The sequence below is a fragment of the Lolium rigidum genome, chromosome 5 (genome assembly GCF_022539505.1).
Source record: "Lolium rigidum isolate FL_2022 chromosome 5, APGP_CSIRO_Lrig_0.1, whole genome shotgun sequence".
Taxonomy (NCBI): Eukaryota; Viridiplantae; Streptophyta; class Magnoliopsida; order Poales; family Poaceae; genus Lolium; species Lolium rigidum.
Genome location: NC_061512.1, coordinates 258,716,259 through 258,739,519, shown reverse-complemented (window position 1 = coordinate 258,739,519; position 23,261 = coordinate 258,716,259). Strand labels below are relative to the sequence as shown.

Here is a 23,261-nt window from a genome sequence, read left to right as displayed (position 1 = left end):
AGGACAGCAGTTTGGCTGGTAAGCTAGATTGAGAGTGTATGTGAGCGTCTGAGTTTGTACTGTGTTCCTCAAAAAAAAATAGTGCCCTGCCGTCGGCGGGCTTGGTGAAGCGTGGCAGCGAAACTTCCTGGTCGCCTGACTCGACAGATGATGTTGACGATCGACCGCCAACGGTCCTGAAAAAATAGATGTCGCGAGACGATGCGATCCTGCTTTCCCGACGAGGAAGCAGAAGCTCCCGAACATCATCTCCGTCGACTCCTCCAGATCAATATATGCATGCAAACAGGCGGGAGGGTGAGGAACAAAATCGGCGAGATCAGGCTGGACTCGTTTACCTCCGTCCATTGCGTTGCTTGCTGTTGATGATGATGTTGAAGATGCCATCGAGATCAGAACCTTGCAGCCTCCAATTCCCACAGACGGCACCAATTGACGAGGGATCAACCCGTCAATGCCTACAGATTGTAGACTTAGGGTTTCGTAAGAAGTAGAGGGCAAGTAGATCTCGAAGGTTCAGCCGAACAAAGATGCTCAACTCAAGATTACAGTGGCTCGAGTTACAATGATTTCGATCCCTTGTTTCTCCCTCAACTCCCCTTTATATAGGAGGTGGAGCCGAGGCTTTCCGTGTTGTATAAGTTACAAACTATCCGAGCCGTGTTGGGCCTTCTCTATATTGATACAAGGTTCCTATTACAACTCTACTTTCCTAACCCGAAGATCCTTAACCTTCTGGGCCTCCAGAGCTCCAAGTCCATGTGATTCATACTTTCTTATAGATCGAGGGTACTTTATTCCGCATGCCTGTTAGGTATACCTATGTCACCGTCCCCTCCATCCGAATATGAATCCCAAGCTGGAGCCTCGACGGAATCCCAGCAGCACATCCCCAAGACCACCTCACGCCGGAGCAGCTGTCGCAACATCGATTGGTCTGAGGATTTCCGGTGCCGATATTAATTCTTCCGTTGAACGCCGAGGTTAAGGCAAGTTCATGACGAACCCCTGTTTCTACTTGATTGTCATTGTGTGATTGATTGATTGATCTCATTCGATTTTAGATTCCCTTGTCCTATGGTTCGTTTATTCAGTTCTTTCAATTCAATTTACCTCTTTGATACGTCTCCAACGTATCGATAATTTCTTATGTTCCATGCTACTTTATTGATGATACCTACATGTTTTATGCACATTATATGTCATATTTATGCATTTTCTGGAACTAACCTATTAACAAGATGCCGAAGAGCCGATTCTTGTTTTCTGCTGTTTTTGGTTTCAGAAATCCTAGTAAAGAAATATTCTCGGAATTGGACGAAACTTTCGCCCGGGGTCCTATTTTTGCACGAAGCTTCCGGAAGACCGAAGACCTAACGAAGTGGGGCCACGAGGCGGCCAGGAGGGAGGCCGGCGCGGCCCAGGCCCCGGCCGCGCCGACCTGCCCCTCGGGCCCCTCGTGTGGCCCCTCGCGTTGACCTTCCGCCTACTTAAAGCTCCCGTCGCGAAACCCCCGGTACCGAGAGCCACGATACGGAAAACCTTACGGAGACGCCGCCGCCGCGAATCCCATCTCGGGGGATTCTGGAGATCGCCTCCGGCACCTCGCCGGAGAGGGGATTCATCTCCCGGAGGACTCTACACCGCCATGGTCGCCTCCGGAGTGATGAGTGAGTAGTTCACCCCTGGACCATGGGTCCATAGCAGTAGCTAGATGGTCGTCTTCTCCTTGTTGTGCTTCATTGTTAGATCTTGTGAGCTGCCTAACATGATCAAGATCATCTATATGTAATTCTATATGTTGTGTTTGTCGGGATCCGATGGATAGAGAGTACTATGATTATGGTGATTATCAATCTATTGTTCATGTGTTGTTTATGATCTTGCATGCTCTCCGTTTCTAGTAGAGGCTCTGGCCAAGTTTTTACTTTTAACTCCAAGAGGGAGTAATTATGCTCGATAGTGGGTTCATGCCTCCATTGAATCCGGGACGATGACGAGAAAGTTCTAAGGTTGTGGATGTGCTGTTGCCACTAGGGATAAAACATTGATGCTATGTCTAAGGATGTAGTTATTGATTACATTACGCACAATACTTAATGCAATTGTCTGTTGCTTTGCAACTTAATACTCGGAGGGGTTCGGACGATAACCTGAAGGTGGACTTTTTAGGCATAGATGCAGTTGGATGGCGGTCTATGTTCTTTGTCGTGATGCCCGGATTAAATCTCACTATATTTACCATGTCATGTATATGCATTGTTATGCCTTTCTCTATTTGTCAATTGCCCGACCGTAATTTGTTCACCCAACATGCTTTTATCTTATGGGAGAGACACCTCTAGTGAACCGTGGACCCCGGTCCTATTCTTTACATAGCATACATTCTACTTGTTTTACTGTTTTCTTTGCAAACATCTTCCACTCGATACGTTTAATCCTTTGTTACAGCAAGCCGGTGAGATTGACAACCTCACTCGTTTCGTTGGGGCAAAGTACTTTGGTTGTGTTGTGCAGGTTCCTAGTTGGCGCCGGAATCCCTGGTGTTGCGCCGCATCACATTTCGCGACCATCAACCTTCAACGTGCTTCTTGGCTCCTACTGGTTCGATTAAACCTTGGTTTCATACTGAGGGAAAACTTGCCACTGTGCGCATCATACCTTCCTCTTGGGGTTCCCAACGGACGTGTACATCTACGCGCATCAAGCACTTTTTATGGCGCCGTTGCCGGGGAGATCAAGACACGCTGCAAGGGGAGTCTCCACTTCTCAATCTCTTTACTTTGTTTTTGTCTTGCTTTATTTTATTTACTACTTTGTTTGCTGCACTAAATCAAAATACAAAAAAATTAGTTGCTAGTTTTACTTTATTTACTGTCTTGCTCTCTATATCGAAAACACAAAAAAAATTAGTTACTTATCTTTACTTTATTTGCCTAGTTTACTTTATTGCTGTTATCATGAGTAATCCTGAAGTTGAAGTTCGTTCTTTTAAGCAACAAGGTGGAGAAAGTTTTAAAGATGCTTGGTATAGAATTAGTAATGCTCATCAAAGGTGCATTAAGAAACACTCCACCACTATCCTTCTTAGGAACTTTTATGTTGGTTTGTCTAGTTGGAATAGATATGTTCTTGATACTCTTTCGGGAGGTAATTTCCTAGGTACCCCCGCTTTAGAAGCTAGTTGCATCATTGAGAGTCTAGTTGGAATACCACCTGTTAATGAAGTTAAAATTGAAATCTCTCTTGAAGATGTTATGAAAAAATTGGAAACCATAGAGAAAAACTTTCCAAGTGTTGAAGCTAAATTGGGAATGTTATTTGACAAAACTTATGAACTTGATAAATCCCTAGGAGGAATTAATGGAAGAATTAGTGTTATTCATGATAATCAAACCAATAGGATTGATGAACTTGAAAAAGCTATGGGAACCTTGGGATCAACCTTTTCTTCTCTCAAGTATAATGAGAAAGCTTATGTGGGTAAAGAGCAAAAATTCATGTATGCCTCTAAAGTGCCTAAACAAAAGAATTACTATAGGCCTAAAATTGCTAAAATCCCTAGCACCACCATAGAAAATTTAGATAATGGAGCACCTAAAGTACCCTCCGCATCAAGTTGTGTTTGCATGAAAAATAATGATGTTGATGCTGCTACTCTCGATGTTACTTGATTTGCACTTTCTGCGCCTAGCTGAAAGGCGTTAAAGAAAAGCGCTTATGGGAGACAACCCATGTTTTTACCTACAGCAATTTTTTGTTTTATTGAGTCTTGGAAGTTGTTTACTACTGTAGCAACCTCTCCTTATCATGTTTTTGTGCCAAGTAAAGTTTCTATGTCAAAGTTGGTATTATATTTGGGATCGCTGCGCAGAAACAGCATTGCTGTCTGTCACGAATCTGGGCACAATTCTCTGTAGAAAATTCGAAAAAATCTGCCAATTTACGAGCGTGATCCTCAGATATATACGCAACTTTCATTAGTTTTGAGTTTTTCCATTTGAGCAAGTCTGGTGCCATTTATAAATTCGTCTTTACGGACTGTTCTGTTTTTGACAGATTCTGCCTTTTATTTCGCATTGCCTCTTTTGCTATGTTGGATTTATTTCTTTGATCCATTAATGTCCAGTAGCATTATGCAATGTCCAGAAGTGAAAAGAATGATTGTGTCACCTCTGAATGAGTGAATTATTAATGATGCACTAACCCTCTAATGAGTTTGCTTGAAGTTTGGTGTGAAGGAAGTTTTCAAGGGTCAAGAGAGGAGAATGATATACTAAGATCAAGAGGAGTGAAAGCTCTAAGCTTGGGGATGCCCCCGTGGTTCATCCCTGCATATTTTAAGAAGACTCAAGCGTCTAAGCTTGGGGATGCCCAAGGCATCCCCTTCTTCATCGACAACATCATCGGGTTCCTCCCCGAAACTATATTTTTATTCGATCACATCCGGTGTTCTTTACTTGGAGCGTCGGTTTGTTTTCGTTTTTGTTTTTGTTTGAATAAAATGGATCCTAGCATTCACTTTGTGGGAGAGAGACACGCTCCGCTGTTGCATATGGACACATGTGTCCTTAGGCTTTACTCATAATGTTCAAGGCGAAGTCTCTTCTTCGTTAATTTGTTATATGGTTGGAATTGGAAAATGCTACATGTAGTAATTCTAAAAATGTCTTGGATAATGTGATACTTGGCAATTGTTGTGCTCATGTTTAAGCTCTTGCATCATATGCTTTGCACCCATTAATGAAGAAATACATAGAGCTTGCTAAAATTTGATTTGCATATTTGGTTTCTCTAAGGTCTAGATAATATCTAGTATTGAGTTTTGAACAACAAGGAAGACGAGTGTAGAGTCTTATAATGTTTACAATATGTCTTTTATGTGAGTCTTGCTGCACTTGTTCATCCTTGAGTTTGCTTCAAATAACCTTGCTAGCCTAAACCTTGTATCGAGAGGGAATACTTCTCATGCATCCAAAATCCTTGAGCCAATCACTATGCCATTTGTGTCCACCATACCTACCTACTACATGGTATTTACCCGCCATTCCAAAGTAAATTGCTTGAGTGCTACCTTTAAAATTCCATCATTCACCTTTGCAATATATAGCTCATGGGACAAAATAGCCTTAAAAACTATCGTAGTATTGAATATGTACTTATGCACTTTATATTTTATTAAGTTGCTTGTTGTGCGATAACCATGCTTCTGGGAACGCCATCAACTATTGTTGAATATCATGTGAGTTGCTATGCATGTCCGTCTTGTCTGAAGGTCTATCATTTTAGTGGTTGGAGCATGCAAAATTGTTAGAGAAGAACATTGGGCCGCTAACTAAAGCCATGAATCATGGTGGAAGTTTCAGTTTTGGACATATATCCTCAATCTCATATGAGAATAATAACTTTGCTACATGCTTATGCATTTAAGAGGAGTCCATTATCTGTTGTCCATGTTGTCCCGGTATGGATGTCTAAGTTGAGAATAATCAAAAGCGAGAAATCCGAAATGCGAGCATTCTCCTTGGACCTTTGTACAGGCGGCATGGAGGTACCCCTTTGTGACACTTGGTTGAAACATGGCATGCAAAGATCCGGTAGTCCAAGTTAAGTAGGACAAGGTGCGGGCACTATTAGTATACTATGCGTGAGGCTTGCAACTTGTAAGATATAATTTTCATAACTCATATGCTTTATTACTACCGTTGACAAAATTGTTTCATGTTTTCAAAATAAAAGCTCTAGCACAAATACAGCAATCGATGCTTTCCTCTGCGAAGGACCATTCTTTTACTTTTATTGTTGAGTCAGTTTACCTATCTCCTTCCACCTTAAGAAGCAAACACTTGTGTGAACTGTGCATTGATTCCTACATACTTGCATATTGCACTTGTTATATTACTTTATGTTGACAATATCCATGAGATATACATGTTATAAGTTGAAAGCAACCGCTGAAACTTAATCTTCCTATGTGTTGCTTCAACACCTTTACTTTGATTTATTGCTTTACGAGTTAACTCTTATGCAAGACTTATTGATGCTTGTCTTGAAGTACTATTCATGAAAAGTCTTTGCTATATGATTCAGTTGTTTACTCATGTCATTACCTTTGCTTTGATCGCTGCATTCATTACATATGTTTACAAATAGTATGATCAAGATTATGATGGCATGTCACTTCAGAAATTATCTTTGTTATCGTTTTACCTGCTCGGGACGAGCAGAACTAAGCTTTGGGATGCTGATACGTCTCCAACGTATCGATAATTTCTTATGTTCCATGCTACTTTATTGATGATACCTACATGTTTTATGCACATTATATGTCATATTTATGCATTTTCTGGAACTAACCTATTAACAAGATGCCGAAGAGCCGATTCGTTGTTTTCGCTGTTTTTGGTTTCGAAATCCTAGTAAAGAAATATTCTCGGAATTGGACGAAACTTTCGCCCGGGGTCCTATTTTTGCACGAAGCTTCCGAAGACCGAAGACCTAACGAAGTGGGGCCACGAGGCGGCCGGGAGGGAGGCCGGCGCGGCCCAGGCCCCGGCCGCGCCGACCTGCCCCCGGGCCCCTCGTGTGGCCCCTCGCGTTGACCTTCCGCCTACTTAAAGCTCCCGTCGCGAAACCCCCGGTACCGAGAGCCACGATACGGAAAACCTTACGGAGACGCCGCCGCCGCGAATCCCATCTCGGGGGATTACGGAGATCGCCTCCGGCACCCTGCCGGAGAGGGGATTCATCTCCCGGAGGACTCTACACCGCCATGGTCGCCTCCGGAGTGATGAGTGAGTAGTTCACCCCTGGACCATGGGTCCATAGCAGTAGCTAGATGGTCGTCTTCTCCTTGTTGTGCTTCATTGTTAGATCTTGTGAGCTGCCTAACATGATCAAGATCATCTATATGTAATTCTATATGTTGTGTTTGTCGGGATCCGATGGATAGAGAGTACTATGATTATGGTGATTATCAATCTATTGTTCATGTGTTGTTTATGATCTTGCATGCTCTCCGTTTCTAGTAGAGGCTCGGCCAAGTTTTTACTTTTAACTCCAAGAGGGAGTAATTATGCTCGATAGTGGGTTCATGCCTCCATTGAATCTGGGACGAGTGACGGAAAGTTCTAAGGTTGTGGATGTCTTGTTGCCACTAGGGATAAAACATTGATGCTATGTCTAAGGATGTAGTTATTGATTACATTACGCACAATACTTAATGCAATTGTCTGTTGCTTTGCAACTTAATACTGGAGGGGGTTCGGACGATAACCTGAAGGTGGACTTTTTAGGCATAGATGCAGTTGGATGGCGGTCTATGTTCTTTGTCGTGATGCCCGGATTAAATCTCACTATATTTACCATGTCATGTATATGCATTGTTATGCCTTTCTCTATTTGTCAATTGCCCGACTGTAATTTGTTCACCCAACATGCTTTTATCTTATGGGAGAGACACCTCTAGTGAACTGTGGACCCCGGTCCTATTCTTTACATAGCATACATTCTACTTGTTTTACTTGTTTTCTTTGCAAACATCTTCCACTCGATACGTTTAATCCTTTGTTACAGCAAGCCGGTGAGATTGACAACCTCACTGTTTCGTTGGGGCAAAGTACTTTGGTTGTGTTGTGCAGGTTCCTAGTTGGCGCCGGAATCCCTGGTGTTGCGCCGCATCACATTTCGCGACCATCAACCTTCAACGTGCTTCTTGGCTCCTACTGGTTCGATTAAACCTTGGTTTCATACTGAGGGAAAACTTGCCACTGTGCGCATCATACCTTCCTCTTGGGGTTCCCAACGGACGTGTACATCTACGCGCATCACTCTTCATGTTCAGAAACTTTGCACGTTCTTATTTTCACGACTAACTTGGTGAGAAACTGTTCACAAGTGGCTAGTTCCGTATTTAGTTCGGTGAGAACCATTTTCTTGTGGGCTAGTCCGATGGCTAATTCTTTTCATGTTAGTCCGTGAGAAACTGTTCCGAGCGGCTAGTTCCGAATTAAGTTCGGTGAGTACTGTTAGCTTGTGGGCTAGTCCGGGCGACATATTCAAACATTTGGTTTGAGACTTCAAGTTAACAACAAGGTTTTCAGTATTGTTCTATGGTTCATTATTCATGATTCTTCTTATGGTTCTAAGTGTACTTGCTGAGTATGTAAATACTCACTCTTGCGTTTTCATTTGGGTTTCAGGTACCAAATAAGCGACATGCATGGGAAGTGGGTGTAGCACATTTACCACACCACGTGATCACATATTTCTAGATAATTTCTAGTGAACATTCAAGCATATTAGTTCCGTATCCACTTATGTCTTTTGGAAGTACTTATTGTGAGCCTTTGGTTGCACAAATATTTATTCTTAACTACTAGTTGAATTGTGAGCTATGTTCTTGTCATTGGTCAAATATTTATAAATTGGTTGTCATGGATGTCCTTATAAATAAAGGAGGTGATGTCCAATTTTAGAATTATTCCAAAAATTGTGATATTGAGATAGGTAGCATCGCCATGTACGATAGAAATCTGGGATGTTACACTAGTTTCTGGTTTATGATTTTTTAAGATTTCTTTCATATATTTCCCATAACTAAACTAAAAAGTTGAACTGCCCAAGTAACATGGCCAATGATGAATTTTAAATGGGTTAGCCGTTCTCCTTTAACGTTATGCTGTCCAAGCACTTGTTCTCTTATGGTTCGTATCCATTTTTTATTTGTCACTTGTGATCTTTATGTGCTATATTTTTTTGCTGTTTTGCACTGCTAGACAAAACATTGCTTTTGTATGCACTACCACTTACTCTTGATGTGTATTGACATCCTGAAATTAATTAGATAAATTTTATTGGATATACTTTTTTTCTTATATTCATTTTTTGTATTAATAATTTCAGTTGTGCTCTCACAAAAATGAACTACCAGGTAATGAAATATTTTTTTTTCGAAATGGGGATAATACCCCAGCCTCTGCATCAAAATGATGCATATGGCTGCTTTATTATCTTATTAAAAGAGACTCCAGCGTTTACAGTTTATTACAACTCACTCATCGAGACTAAATTCGAGACTAAAATCAACCATCTAAATAAACAAAGAAGTTGTCTCCAAGAAAACATCAAAGATTTAATCTAAGCTGATGCCGCCAGCCACACTGGTTGTAAAAATCCCGTGCGACCATCTCCAGTCGGTTGCACCCAGACTCCATGGCAGCCCGATGATCCTCTGGTTGGAGATAAGACCACGTACGGATCCAATGAATAGCCAGAGAAATTACCTGCAAGAAAGGTTGAGGTTTCGGCTTGTTAAAAACCACTTCATTACGCACATTCCATATAGCCCAAATCAAAGCGCATACACCCACACGAATCTGCAGAATATATATGTTTCACATGGAGGTAATGAAATATATGTTTCCATCTTGCAGAATAATGTATTTTTTAGCAACCAATATATTCACAATTTTATAAAGTTCCTTCATTTTTCATAATTGTAGAGCTTGCCTTGCACCGATGAGATTTTGTCTACCTGGTTGGGCTAAATGGAAACTTACAGGTTACATGGAGGAAATGAATCATAACCAGTTGTAAAGTTGTTGACATTCGCTCGTGTGACTGCCCACGATATCGTGCAACGAATATGGAGGTCCTTGAGCTTGATATTGGTACTTCCTACAACATCTCAACACACCTATTGTCACTCAATATTCATATTAACTATATCGGAAAATATTTGTTCCAAATTTTGGTAGCCAATTTTCAGGTGTATTGACGGACGAGCAAAGGAGAGTTCAAGTAGTATGAGCAAGGGGGCCCCCCCCCCCCCCCCCCCCCCCCCCCCAAGTCCTACCATTTCTGTGATTTTGTACCATCCAGTGTGTTAGAAATACGATAGAGGCCAGATCCTTTCCTATCATTTCCGGTGTTGCATTTCGAGCAAGCGGCCCGAAGAAGTCTTGTGCAGGTTCTGGCGAGTGGAAAGATGCTCTCGTCTAGGGTAGTATCTCAAACCAAGTTAGCTGCACAAAGAGATTATCAATGGTCGGTTAGACGGGAATCCGCCTGAATAATCTTTATGCGTGTCACAGAGCCCAACACTTGCACTCTCGAGTCAAGAGTGACTTGGCGATTACAGGTGCTATGCACACAAGGTTAGCCGTGGAGTTCCAGCTGGACACATTCGTCCATGGAATCAGAGTTGGGTGGGCTAACTTGTTTTTGCATGCAAAGTTAGCCCCTTGATATCAAAACATATTCAGCATATGTGAAGACCTTAAATTGCTAAAAATATGTTACCCAAGGCGGATGAATCATTTAGTCTTTTACCTTTCATAATGATTCATAACCTCTACGTCTGATGTTTGTAAATAGTGGTATAAATATGTAATGGTACCATCCATAGTTGTTGATTCCCGGATACTCCCTCCATCCCAAAATGTAAGCCATCTAAGTATTAGTTAAAAGTAAACGTTTTCTAAGTTTTACCAAGATTAGACACAAAAATATGAAGAATTAGAATACTGAATCAATGTCAATAGATTCACCGTAAAGTATATTTTCTTAATGTGTCCATCAATATCGTAGATGTAGATATTTTTTCTTAAATATTTGGTCAAAATTAGTAAGACTGGACTTTTAACTAATCCTTAGGTGCCTTACATTCTGGGACATAAGTAATACTAATGTAGGCATAACTTCGTTTATTGTCTTTTACAGTTATTCGGTAATAGCATTTCCGACAATGGTCAATTTGTTGTAGGTATAACAATATATCCGATAATTCAAATCCTTGAGAAAGTTCATCTTAGGAACTCCTAGACCATTTCGTCCTATCAATGGAATTAGGAAACCAATAACATATGCCAAACTTCTGGAGCTGGAACTTTATCCAACTTTGTTGTCGAATGCAAGAAATTCTGGAATGGGCGATATCCGGTTGCAGGTAATTAGATCTCTCATCTTTTAATCTTGTCTAAAATTGATATGTATTCTGACAAACATTATACATAATATTGTTTTTTAATGGTACTAAACTTGAATCTTGTACATGCTTATGAGTGCTATGATACGGTATCTACCTACTCTAATCTTCTCTTTCCTCCTTAATTAGTTGCCACATCAGCATTTTTGTTTGACCAATGTGCATGATACTAGCTATGCTACTAGCACTATGGCTAGCCTTAGGCATTCAGACGAGTGGTTCTCCTGTTTGTTGTAATTCAATCAAGTGGTTCTTTTGTTTTTGTAAAATTTAAAACAATGTACTCCATATTTTGAGACTACAGTGAAATTGAGTATATGAGTGTATATGTGTATCAAATAATTTTTTTTGGAAAAGTGTAAGTTTGTGTTATATCAATTTTGTTGTTAGAAAATAATAAATATATATTAGTGAAATATATAGAGTGATATTTAGAGAGTTTTCCATATTAATACAAACCCAATGATATTTATTAAAGAACTATATAAATGGACATATATATATATCGCCCATACTTTGTTGGACAAGAAAATAGAAAAATGAGAAAGGAATGCTCCCTAGATTTTCAGGCAAGTCGTAGGGTTGTTTTTATACGAAATTTTGGAACCAGTAGAAAAATATTATTTATGCACTAGCTGCAAATTTGTTTGAATTCATATTTTAATAAAAGGGTTTGAAATTTATGCGCACACCATCATTAGCAGTATGTGGTATTAAAAGTGCAGCGAAGGGTTTGCGATCTAATCTTATTAGAAAATTATGTTGATTATGAATATGATAAAATTTGACCAACACAGATGGTTCCCTATAGCGTTTGAAAACTTGTTTCTCCCGATGCAACGCACGGGCACTTTTGCTAGTCAATCCCTATGTGTGATATTAGCAAACCAGACCACTGGATTGACATCGGACATGTATCGTACGTTCACATGAATTTATGTATGCATAGAGGTTCCGGTCAAGAAAAGAATTTCCAAGGTAGATAGGGAGTGAGAAGCAATCTGATGGGTGGCCGTTTATCGGTTCTCGGATCCAAGATCGCAATACAGCTCATCGCCTGTTGCTGATCGTTTGTATTATTCAAAAAATCGGAAGCAACCCCATTTCCACAAAGAAGGACCCTATGCGAAGGTAGATAGGGAGTGAGTGTTGCATAATGAAACATTTACTGTATGATGCAGGCTCTCGCTAAGAAGGACCCTATGCGAAGAAAAGTACTGCGAGTAAAATGTTGCTTGTTGGATCTAAAGCCAGAAAATTTTCTTCAACAAGGATAAATGATTCTTGATATCAATAAAGAGCCTATTACATGGTTCCTTCATATTGAGAATGCTCGCCAAAAGTAGGATAACTCAATATTGGGGGAGGGGGGGGGGGGGGGGGCCCCCTGAACCTGCCGTTGACTTTTTGTGACCCAGCTTGGAAGAGTTCAGACAATCAAAAGCCAACTCTTGCAGGTTTCTCCATATCTCCCAAGAACAAAGGAACTACTCATACATGAAGGAGATCAATATCATAACAATATGAATATGAAGGTACGATTGCATACAAGTGGAAATCCTAATAAGGTTCGGATCACAACCAAGTAGACAAAGGGGATTGAAGATGTAGACATTGCTGATGATGGAGATCGATGTGTTGCCCTTCAAGATCCTCCTTCTCCTTCTCCTCTTCAGCGTGTTGATGGATATGGTGATGGAGGCGGCGGCGCGGCGGAACGGCGGAGCAGCAGCCCCTTAGGGCGTGGATGAAGTGGTCCTCTCCTTGCCTCCTCCCCTCTTTATATAGACGCTGGAGGTCGGTTTCGGGAACTGGCGGAGCCTGGTACAGCCGTACGGTACGGACGGGTCTGCCCGTACCGATGGTCGCTAAAGCTACTGGGTGCTTTCGTATTTTAGATGCCATTTGTTCATACGAACTCCGATTTGGATGTTCTCTGGCTCGTTGAACTCGTATGGACGAGGTCTACAACACCATGGCATTAGATCTTAAATATAAGATGTTATAAAATATCACTTTTCCCACACCTCATATGGTTAAATTTTGTGTCTGTAATTATCCCACGTTGTGCCCTCTTGGTCCCTTTTGCTCCCTTTTTGCATCATCTTCAATAACACCTGAATAAATGTCAAAGATAAGGGAAACATAATAAAATCCTACTAAAACTACTAAATATATGAAACTCTTACAAAAATAAACAAGGACTCGTAAGTATGCAAAATAGGCATAGGTGTATCTAGCTGGAGCATGAAATGAGTAACAATATGAGTAATAGTATACTTAAAAACCTCAGTAAAATAGTGCTAAATTTCAAGCTATCAACTTCCCAAGCTTAGCTGTTACTCGCCCTCGAGTGACAAACTAAAAAAAGAATAATAGCGAGAAATGAAATTGGGTAGAAAAACTCACAATATGAGGTGATATCCTATACTTCCCCAAGCTAGAAGTAAGATGTAACATAATCATACAAGGAAGCACCAATTCAGTTGTGTTAGTCCATAAGAGAGCACTTACAACTTCTAGGCCTCGTGTCAAAAGTAAATCTACGTTGAAATAAAACTTGGGATCCTCCTATTGCTCTTTTTTATGTCCGTATATTAAGAGTAATATATCATGTTAAAAGAACCATAACAATAGAGTGTTCCATTAACACCACATCAATAAATCAAGGTTATCAAAACACTTACTATCTATTCATTGTCTTTCAAGAATAGTCATCTAATAGTAGCGAGACCATGTCAATACTCGAGAAGTGATACTTTTGGATTCCTTTGACAGTTTGCGAGCAAAAGTCATGAATGACCTTTTAGTAAGGATTGCGACAATCCTGGGGTTAGTGGAGTTGCTCGCATCCCAAGAGTGTGCACAACAGTCATGTTGATATGCGTAAATCAATATCATACATTAATTCATGTGTTGACACGTGTAAAGCTATATCTTGTATTTATTCACAACCTTACATCTTGGCATGTGCTCCAGCTACCACTAAGTTTCAATTCTATCAAACAACTCATATCAAGAGTGATAACAAATCTATCATCATATCTACGGGGTTGAATATCTTCATGGTTGAACTCTTAAGAGCTCGAGCATAGGCGCGCAATTCTCCTACCTGGCCTCCTCTTCGACCTCTACATCGTTGTCGACTCTGCCATGTGGTACACCTAGTACCACCAGGACGTCTTGCTCGACAAGCGGCGAAAGGAGGGGTTCCTCGGCGACAAGGAGGAGTCATCGCGACGGCCGCGTACGCCTCCTCATCCGTCACCTTCGATGCAGGACGACTGTGACGACTTCGTCGCTAGTGTCTTCAACGCGATCTAGATGGTACAACAGGAGGGCAAGCAAATCGAGCTGCCATAGGAGCTGACCGAGAATGAGGCGACCAGGCTAGCCCTCCTCATGTCAGATATGCCAAAGCCGCCACCGCCAATGCCCCGGTACGCCGTCAACCTCATGCCGCCTGGCCTGGTGGAGGAAGAGGCTTTCAACCTGGCGTTGTAGGACTCGGTGCCGCCTCATCCGCCGCCTCCACCATCGCAGGTACCAGCGGCTGCTCCACCTTTCGCACAGGCATTTGCTCCACCGGTCCCCAACTGGCCATGGAACATCCCGGACTCCGTCGACCTGTCACACATGTGCCAACTAAGATGAAGCATAGTCTATCCTTTTTAAATTTTTGTGTTTTTATTTTCAATGAAAAAAGTCTGTGTAAACAGTAAAATGCCGCTGGGGCACCTCAAACTCAAATGAACAGCCATGACCGAAAGGCTATTTTTACGTCCATGGACCGACGTAAACGAACACGCGCGGTCAATTTTAGAGTTTGAAATGGGTTGGGTTGCTGGAGATGCCCTAACTTTTTTTTAGCAGAAGGTAGGTTCTTTATTTAGGGGCAAATAATGGTACAAGATCCGGAGGGTTTATAAGCCACAGGCGGCGCCCAAAGTTTTGAGAAATAGCACTTCTAGCTAATACATGGGCATCTCCATTACTCTCCCTACCTTCATGTTGAAAACTCACAAATTGGAACAATTTACAACGTTTATAACCTCCAAACAATCTGAAACAACCTGAATGTGTGTAATCCCCAGATCTTCCGCAAGGGAGAGGGTTTCTGCACATGCCATAGCTTCCAGCGTAGCCGGATGAGATATATCATTAATCGTTCTAGTCGAAGCACCTAGAAATAAGCCCATAGCATCTCTTGCAATTGCACTTATGGATCCATGGTCTTCATTGCGAGCTACTGCACCATCCACATTGAGATCTTCTCTGGGGTGACGGGGAGGCTTCACCCAACTCAGATAAATAATGTAACACAAAATCATACGTGCTAATAGGACTTTGGAAAACCCCCTCATGAATCGTTTTTCGACTAGCTGTCCAAACTGCCCATAATGTGACTAGCAACTTAGTGAATTTTGAATGATCCAACGTATCACGCATATCAAAAAACCACTGCTTAGCCATGGGACATGTATTCATCACCATATGCTCGGTGATCTCCTCATCTACCAAAGCCCATACACATCTATCCATATTGCAATCCAATAAAGAGTGTCTCCACGAGTCGGCAGAAGCATTGCAAATTTGACATTCAGACCGAAGAGCCATATTTCTTGAGTGCAAAACATCAGCCGCTAGTAGACTGTTATGCGTCAGTCTCCATGCAAACACTCGAATCTTAGAAGGTACTTTTGTTTTCCATAACATGGTCCAATTCTTGGCTTCATCTACTGAGTTCGAGAATGATGTCCGCTGATCCAACCAATCTTCTCGCTTCTTTTTTGTGGTAATCAACATACGGTAAGCGGAACGAACACTGAAGTAGCCGTTGCGTTCGAAACTCCAAGCCCACCTATCTTCCCGACTAACAAAGCTCAAGGGGATTTTTACGATTTCATGTACGTCCATTGGCAAGAACTCTGCATTAAGAACTTCCTCCCTCCAACATGCAGCAGTATGATCGATCAGCTCATACACCATTTTGCGTTCAGAGCCTCCTTGGCTTGTGATCGGCCGCAAGAACTCTTGCCTAGGAATCCAATTTTGCTCCCAGATCAAAGTATCCTTACCATCACCAATACATTTAATGGTGCCTTGCTGCAAGATACCTTTACCTTCATGAATAGCTCGCCACACTTGTCATGGAGAGCCCCCTAATTATGCGTCCAAAAAAACTACAATTCGGAAAGTAGATGGCCTTGAGAACTCTTGGCGTCCAAGAAGGCAACAATTGGTGTCCGGCCTGCTAGTATGGGCCTTGCCCGTGGGTGCACGCAGATTCGGTGATTCCTTGCCCGTGAGAGCCAATCACGACCAACGATTGTTCTAAAAAAAACAAAAACAAAATCACGACCAACGATTAGGCAGTACTAGGTACAAGGTACTATGACGTACGTCCAACCGCTAGGGCTTTATATACGCAATAATAATCCAGAATCGGTCTAATGGATAATGGCCTGGCGGCTCCAAAGTTTATCTAGTCCAGATCAATTTTGACATCTTTGGACGCGAAGAAGAGATGGAGTCGCCGACGATCTCGACCGAGCAAGTAGTGGAGGAGCACGACTTGCTCGTTGGCAGGCTTTCGGCTGGGTTTGCGGCGTGCTTCCTCGGTTTCTTCGTCTTCTCCGTTCTGATATGCACGGAGGTGATCCCCCGCGTCACCACATTCGACAGGATCTTCTGGGCCGTCGTTGGGGCGGTCTCTTTGCTCATCGCCATCTTCCTCGTCTGCGTGATTCTAGTAGCAAGGCTCCCCCTTCTTCGACCGCCGCCACCGGACGACCAACAACACGCGCGCCACCTGCTACTGCGCTATATTGCGCTTCCACTTGTAGTCTACACTGACGACGGTGTGTTTATTATGTGTGTTTTTCAAGCTGTTGACCAATCCTGGTGCGACTGTATGAGCACTGGATTTGGTAGTGTGTGATCGAGTGCGTCGTCTACACCTAAGGTGCGAGGTTGCAAAGTCACAGCCAAATTTGAAATATTCACTGGAACCAAATTTCAGTACATCATGTAGCCAAATCTGGTGGCACTAGCTTTAACGATGAGACAATTTCAGTTTGTGTGGTTTACTCATTACTCCAGATGTCAGCCAAATGCAAATTCTTGCAAGTGTCCGCTGAACCACGTAGTACCTGAAGAATGGAAATATCTGATATTTCTGATAATGCCGATCGCATATCTACAGAGTCATCTGTAAGTCTTTCTAACTGTCCATAACTGGGCTCTGAATCCAACAGATCAAAAGTGCCATGAACGTAATCAAGCACAGCGCAGTTTCAGGCCGAGCGTGAATGGGTAGCAAAACAAAGAGATGCCAGGCAGGATGATAATATATAGGGACTGCCTAGGGAGCAGTCGACTGATATTATCTTACGTCTCAGTCGACGCTCTAAGCCTCTAATTCTCTCCGTGTCTAGTAAGTTTGTGTCCTCTTGTACGGTTTTTTCCGGGCTCGTGAAGTTAAGTAATCGGGAAGCAGGAGAAAAAAGGCGCTGGTTTGTAAAGGCCGATTGGATACGATTTTGCTTAGTGGCCCACGTGAAGCAGTGAAAATGTCGCAGACATCTATATGCACGTACAATCCTTCTAATTAGATTCTCCATTTATTTATGAAGCAACTACAAAGTCGATCACTAGCTAGCTAAAAACCGGATGGAGTTGCTCACTTCATGTGAAAAGTACAAACTCATGTCGAATATTATTTGCTAGTTGCACATTTCTTAATAAAAGTGCAACTCATCTGCTAGTTGTACATTTCTTTAGAAAAATGCAACTCATATCAAATAGTATTTGCTAGTTCCATGTTTCTCAAGAAAAGTGCAACTCATATCGAATGCTATTTGCTAGTTGCACGTTTCTCAAGAAAAGTGCAACTCATATCGAATACCTTTGCTAGTTGCACGTTTCTTAAGAAAAGTGCAACTCATAACGAGTATTATTTGCATGTTTCTTAAGAAAAGTGCAACTCATATCTAATATTATTTGCTAATTGCACGTTTCTTAAAAAAAGTGCAACTCTTATCGAATATTATTTGCTAGTTGCACATTTCTTTAGAAAAGTGCAACTCATATCGAATACTATTTGTTAGTTGCACATTTCTTAAGAATCATGCAGCTCATATCCAATACTATTTGCTAGTTGGACGTTTCTTAAGAATAGGGCAACTCCTATCGAATAGTATTAGCTAGTTGCACGTTTCTTAAGAAAAATGCAACTCAGGTCGAATATTATTTGCTAGTTCCATGTTTCTTACTCCCTCTCTCACAGTTTATTAGGCGTGCCCGTACCCCTAGGTCGCAAATTTGATCAAGTTAGCGTTAGTTATATGATATAAAAATTATATCATTCGAAAGTTTAGATTTTTTATTTTCTAATGATATAATTTTTGCATTATATAATTAGCGACCTAGGGATACGGGGAAGACTAATAAACTATGACGGAGGGAGTAAGAATAGTGCAACTTATATTGAATATTATTTGCTAGTTGCACGATTCTTAAGAATAGTGCAACTCATATTGAATATTATTAGCTAGTTGCGGTTTCTTAAGAAAAGTACAACTCTTATGGAAAATAATTTCCAATTGCACATTTTTGAGAAAAAAATGCAAATTAATATCAAAACCTGTTGGAGTTACATATTTATTTAGAAAAGTGCAGCTCATTTTGAAAATCGATTTTCAATTGCACATTTTCATAGAAAAGTGCAACTAGTATCAGAAACTAGTTAGAGTTGCGCATTTCTTCAAAAAAACGCAACTCACACTGAAAATTAGTTGCTAGTTGATTATCATGACACCGAGAAAGTTCACGGTTTTAAAAAGAAAGAATCACATACTTGAATATATTCACATGTTCGAAGAAAAAACATGAGCTCAAACCATTCATTTTATTACCCACAAAGTAGAAAATAAAATAAACAAAACAGACAAAAAAGAATAAAGGAAAAAAGAAACAAAGAATAAAAATGAAAAAGTAGAGTCTTGGCGACAAGTCTCTAGTGACATGCTGAGATATACAGATGACTAACCAGAGCACACAATGAATGACACCCAGAACAAAAAAAAAGCAAAAAAAAAAAGTAAAAGGCCTTGAAATCAGTTATATGATCCACACCTATGAGGCCCACTCTACGTCCCTGCCCAAAGAGCCCAAACTCTACCAGGCTCAGCGTATGCTAAAAAAAAAAAAAAAAAAATACCAGGCTCAGCTGCCGCATGACACGCGTCGGTCGGGAATTATTGTGCTAAGCATCTAGCGGTGAAATCATTGTGGAACAGATCGACTGAGACTTAACAGAAAATCAGTCGACTGTGACTTAGCAAATCCGTAATATATATCAAGGGCTCACTCTGGAAGGCCAGGACTGACCTGGTGTTCAACGGTAAAAGCTACACCGCGGAGTTGATCATCCGTAGGTCATGCGAGGACCTGGCTGTTTAGCGATGGCTCTTCAAAGTTGAAGACCGGCTGCCTCTAGACTTCCTCCGATCCTTCTTTCTCTCATGTAACATGTAACTGAAATTGTAATCGCTATCTCTCCCCGCCCACTTGCTGATAACTGTTGCACTGTAAATTTTTATAAGAACTGACTGCCAAGTCACTTCGAGGGTAATACAAACGGTGGCGAGTAAACCCCCATCATCTCTATCTCTACGATCTAAAAAGGAAGAACTGGTTTTGTTATCTCGGGTCACAGGATATCGGCGTAGTCGACCGCGCCGTAGGGCTGGAACCACTCGGCAATGAGCCCCTTCTTCCTCCTCGGCTCGCACCCCATGTCGCGACACATCTCGTCGTTGTACCACAGGTTCACCGCGCCAATGCACGGCCTCCACGAGGTCTGCCCCTCCCCGCCGCCCCCGCTCCTCCGCGCGTAGTACCTCCCCCACTCCACGCAGCTCTCCTCCATCCGCCGCACGCTCGGCAGCCGGAACGCGCCGTCCAGCAGCCGCGCCACCCACTTGGCCGCCATCTCGCACGAGTATATGTTGTTCAGCCCCTCCGCGTAGCCCACCACCGCCATCTGCGCGATCCGCGGGTGCACGCACTCCCGGTACAGCGCAACGGCCGTGTCCGCCTCGCCCGCGATGATTATGTCCTTCACCCGCCGCGACGCGAACATGTCCCGGAGTTTCTGGTCGCCGCGGAAGCCGGTGGCCAGGACCACCACGTCGGCCGGCACGACGCGCTGCTTCTCGCCGCCGCCGTCGAGCACTAGGCCGTCCGTGCAGAAGCTGAAGGACTTGCACCTCGCGAAGACGACGCTGCCTTCCTTCACCCTGTCGTAGAACCCGTACGGGAGCATGGACACGAGGCACGACGAGATGGACCTCGCGAACCCGTGCCCGGGCACCATGCCGTGCTCCCGCATCGGGATCTCCCTCCGGTACCACGCCCCCGTCGCCGCTGATATCGCCCACGCCAGTGGCGCCAGCAGCGCGGCCAGGAGGCGCGAGGCGGCGCCGGCGCCGGGCCTGGGGACCATCAGCTCCGCGAAGCGGTTCATGTAGAGGTACGCGATGTTCACCGTCCCCCACACGTCCGTGCCGTGGAGCAGCCACTGCGGGTTCCGGCACACCATCGTGCACGGCCGCCCCGCGCCGTTGGCCTCGGCGCACTCGGCGGCGATCTCGAAGGCCGTCTTGCTGCCGCCCACGACGGCCACGCGCTTGCCCTTCACCAGCGCCGCGGCGTCTGCGTCGGCCATGTCAGACAGCTCCATGGAGTGGAGCACCCGGCCCCGGAACGCCTCCGGGCCACCGTCCGCCGGGAACGCCGGGATGTTGGGCACGCCGCCAAACCTGCCGATGCAGAGGATCAGGAAGTCGAACTCGTGCACCTGCGATGTCTCGACTCCATGTTGGCGCACCGTGAGGCGCCACACGCCCGTGCCGTCGCCGAACGCCTCGCCGTTGCCGGCCCACCGCTCCCACCCGTCCGCCGCATCCTCCGGCTCGGCGCCGACGTACTCCGCGGCGACGACCTTGCTCCGGAACCTGACGCACTCGTCGACGCCGAAGCGGCGCGCGTAGGCTGCCAGGTAGTCAACGACCTGGTCGTGGCGCGGGAACACGTCGGCATTCTCCGGCCACGGGAAGTCGGAGTAGCGGTATGCGACGGAGGGCGTCTGGAGCCTGGTGGAGGCGAGCGTGCGCGTCCATAGCCCGCCCACGGACTCCCCGGCGGCCCGGCCTCGAACACCACCGGCCGGAACCCGCGAGATAGCAGGTGCTTGCACGCCGCCAGGCCGCTCGTGCCGGCGCCCACGATGGCCACCCGCTTCGCCCTGTGATCCATTGCTAAAATGCTCTTCTTTTTTTTCTAGCTGATTTGGAGATCTGTACACTGCTGTCTGCTAGTCATGGTTTTTGGCGGGGTCGCTGGCAAATATTGTATGCAGTGGCGCGGATCACGCGCAACATTTTATAATTGGAAATGAATCAACTTGACGGGGTCCCTAGTAAAATGAATCAACATTTATAAGTGCAGTGCCGTTCGTTGGCTGCTTCTTACTCACTCCCTTCCTTTCTTTATAGATTTTTGGCATATGCTGAATATAAGACTGTAGCTTGGCTTTTTTCAATTACCCCCTCTACCAGTCAACTCTCACATGACATGCATGAAAAAAATCCATATAAAATAGGAAATAATTAGTTGAGATTCCTAAGACATGACCCCAATAATTGCTTAGATTTAGGAAGCAATGTTTTTCTTTCCTTAATTAAACCTGACTGCACATATATGGAGAATCAAATAGAGAGATTTGTGGGATTTGTTACGGTAAGTTAAGAAGTTATCGATTCCCTAATTTTACTCCGATCTCAAATCCTTCAGCCAGGGAATCTTGTGTAAATAATACTCTTGCGCTAATTTCCGTGCCAAAAAATATAAGCACTATAAAATAGAACGGAAGGAGTACTAGTTTTGTTAGACGTGCGCGTTTTCTAGTAAGCTTGACGGTGAAAATTACGATGACCAGCATAGAAATAAAAAGTCCACCGTGGTCCAGTCAACCACAGTCGGTGCGGGTGGAAGAAACCCACGTCTAAGTTATATCTCTCTCATGTCTACCACGAGCTACCATCCATGATCGCTAAGCGTGTACGATCGAATCTAGGACATATGATCCGGCGTTGCCGCTTTAGCTTCAAAGACGTGAGCCTTCCGTTCAAGCCATAGTGATCGGATGACAAGCATGACGATGGTCATGGCCGGTGATGGCGGTGTCTAGCACTGTCACCTTGTTGAAGGCATTGCCTTTGAAGTTGGCATCTTCCCACTCATGCTGCTCTGGAAAAAATCTTCGAATCAAATCCCGGATCGAATGATGTCGGCACTTTCGGCATTGATCGCCCTCATGAGGACATTGTTTTTCAAGCAGTTGTTGGATGGTGGAGGCAAGAGGTGGAGCGGTGTGTATCTTCCTCGTCGGCAGCGAGTTTCGACGGCGTGGTCTAGCGGGTACATGGTGTCGGATGTGGCGTGATGATCTCACACATGAGTGGTGCTGTCTACCGTCATGTGGTATCAATGGTGGTCCTAGCAAGGTCAATATATTGATCCTTGTCCTGGAGATCGGGAGTACGAGTACGAGTACGTGTTGATCCTCATGGTCCGTTGGACTGGTTTGGGCTCCCTCTTAGTGTAGCCTCCAGTTTTAGATGATGCACATAGGTGTGAGATCTTGCTCTGACTTGGCCTCCCCTTCATTAAGCTTGTTGGTGTTGCGACAAACTGCCGCTAGTTAGTTTGCTTGGGATTGATATTTGTATTCTCTTTGTAAGGCTCCATTGAATAATTCTAATAAAAAAACGTGTGCAGCATTTTAATTAATACAAAGGTTGAGGGTAGAGCCTCTATTTCGGAAAAGAAAAATGTTCATATCCTCAATAAATTTACAGGTATCTTCTTTGTTGAGTTAGACAAGTGAATAACCAAGTGCTGAGAGTTGCATCAAATTTGGCCAAAATTGTGCACTTCTTACACCATGATTTTGGAGGCAGTGATGCGCCATTTGTTGCGACTATGATTTAAAAAAAAAGTGTACCAAGAATTAGCGAAACCATAAAAAATAAGTTTGCCAGTCTGCAAGTCCCAACGGTGTCACTTTAGACAATTCGACATGGCAAATGACCTAGCTCTGCCTAGTGCTGCCACGAGCTCACTGGCTTCAGCAGTGACCGATACGTGCACAGTACTCCCAGTTAGTTCCGCCACCAAGCTGCCAGTGTTGCAACAAGTGCCCTCATAA

The 23,261-nt window shown here is 43.5% G+C and overlaps 1 pseudogene; it reads right to left on the bottom strand.

Moving 5' to 3' along the window:
• Positions 1-19,700: 19,700 nt before the first annotated feature.
• On the bottom strand, positions 19,701-21,307 carry LOC124657521 (annotated as a pseudogene).
• Positions 21,308-23,261: the final 1,954 nt, after the last annotated feature.